We start from the raw sequence: 2,435 nt of genomic DNA, 5'->3' as shown, positions 1-2,435 counted from the left end.
GAGTTCTTTCCCAATCTGTGGACGTCTGTGTGGCAATACTTGGAAATAGTTTAAAACCTTAGACGTGATTCATCCGTCATTGTCAGGGCATCTTCCTTTGTGGGCCTAAGTGCCTTTTCTTGCCTTGAGAATGCAAACAGGATGCTTTAGAAAAGAGTCTACCCCACACCCAATTGGATAAAGATTTCTCATACATTTGGGAAAAATCACTCAGAAGATTTTCGGCCCTCATTGCAGATTAATCCCCAGAATTTCGTTTCATGGAATGTCCATGATTTCAAAACATTTCCCACAGGGAATCCTATCAATGGATAGGAAGTCTCCAGAAGTTAACAGATAAGAGTTGGAGTTCTTTCCTTCTTTTTTTAAAGCGAAATTCCAAGAACTAAACCACATGATCCCTAGACCTGGTTTAGGGTTGCATGTTCTCAGAACGTTGGAGCTGGAAGGGACATGAAGGAACATCTGGCTCAGCCCCTTCGCTTTACAAATGATGTCAGGGAGGTTAATGGCTTTTTAAGGTCATTTAGCTTGTCAGGGTAGAGCTGAAACCAGGACCCAGGTCTCCTAACTCTCAGGCTAGGAATCTTTGCTCTATCCCAAGTTAGCCACAGGCAAGCTCCTATATGAGATGAATGGAGCAGTTTTAAAGGATAAATATAGGACTTTAAACATTTTGCATATGGATATGTCCCATTGCTTTCCCGAGACCTGAGCCTCACTCGAGGCCAGCTCCCAGAGGCAGCCCTGTAACAGGCTCGCGCTCAGCCCTCATCTTGGACCTGCTTGTAGAGGAGCTGTAGATGCCGATGTTGACGATGGGTGACTATTTAACTTAGACTTTGGGGGTGAGTTAATTCAATGAACTTAACTGGTGTCTGCTCTGTCCTCCCATTTCTATCAGGAACCTCTGGCCCATCTGCAACCTTCAGCCTCCTCGGGCACTGCCTCCCACCCTCCTGTGCTCCGCTCCTACCCTCCTTCCTTTCTCTACAGTTCAGCTCCCCTCCCACTCAGGACACCTTTGCTTCCTTGTATGGGGCTCTTCTACTGAGCATAAACTCCTCTTCACCTTTCTCTGAAGACTTTTTTCTGTCTCTTTACACAGCAGAAACTTGTGTTTTCCCTGGATACTGTCTCTGCAACTTTCTCCAAGAGACGCTCCCAATGGCTCCCAGGGTGAGAGGGGCGAGGAGAGGGGGTTCCTCCATTTCCCTCCAAATTATGCTCATTAGTCATCCTCTGGCCCTCTCAATCCTCTTACTATTGTTTAAAAAATGCTCCTGACTCACCAAAGCTTCCTCGAGCAATCTATTTCTTTTTTAAATCCTTTCTTCTCTCCTTAAACCTTGAACAATAGCTCCACGTCTTCAGTCTCTGTAGATAGGTCCATGTCCTTTTTCAGAGATGACGGAGACTTTTCCTTCTTTCTATCTCAAAAATTCTATGTATCTTTCCCCATATCTTTGTTCTTCTCTGCTATTTCAGAGAAAGAGGTCAAACTTCAAGGCCAGTGTCCTCATGGTTCCTGGATTCTTGCTGGTCTTGCCTGTGCTAGTACATTAAGGTCCCCATCTCTGAATTCCATGTCTCGGTATTTCCTTGTAACTCATAACTTTTCTCCCCTAGCTGCACCAGAATCATCTAAGTTGTTTCAAAAATGCAATTTCTTGGACCTTTTCCCAAAGAGTTGTTCAGTTCTTCAGCACCTAAATAAAAATCTTTGGATCTGGTGCCCACAATCTGTATTTTGACAGACTCTAAGGTGATATTTAAGGGCAATACATTTTGAAACTAGAATCTTGTGCAGGTCTCCCTTGTCAAAACTAACTGTCATGTGTTCTCTACTATTGCTGCGTAACAAATTATCCCAAAATCCAGTGGCTAAAACATTTCTTTCTCATGGCTTCCTGTAGGTTAGAAATCAGGACGTGGCTTCGCTGAGTCCTCTGCTTCGGGGTCTCTCACAGGCTGCGAAGTGTTGACTGAGGCTGCTGTCTACATCAGGGCCCAGCCACTGGGTGGGCTGCCTGCGGGTACATTTATAGAATTGTTAGCAGCACTTGACTCCTCACGGGCTGTTGGTCTGAAGGCCTTGGTTCCTTGCTGGCTATTGGCTGGAGGCCACCCTTAGTTCCTTGCCAGGTGGGCCCCTCTCCGTGGGGCAGCTCATAACGTGGCAGCTTGAGCGAGCAAACTGAGAAGAGCCAGAGAAAGACATTGTGAGTAAGACAAAGTCAGTCAGTCTTTTATAACCTAATCTCAGACATGCTATCCCATCAATTTTGCTGTATTGTGTTGGTTAGAAATGAATCACTAGTTCAGCCTATATACCTGCTGCTGCCCATTCAAGGTGTCAGCTTATTTTTCTCCTTATATTTACCACTTGGCTTCTTAAGAAAGGAGTCTACATTGGTGGCCTTCGTTTTCTGGCC

This window comes from Pteropus vampyrus, unplaced genomic scaffold (assembly GCF_000151845.1).
Source record: "Pteropus vampyrus isolate Shadow unplaced genomic scaffold, Pvam_2.0 Scaffold6, whole genome shotgun sequence".
Taxonomy (NCBI): Eukaryota; Metazoa; Chordata; class Mammalia; order Chiroptera; family Pteropodidae; genus Pteropus; species Pteropus vampyrus.
Note: the sequence above shows the minus strand (reverse complement) of the source record.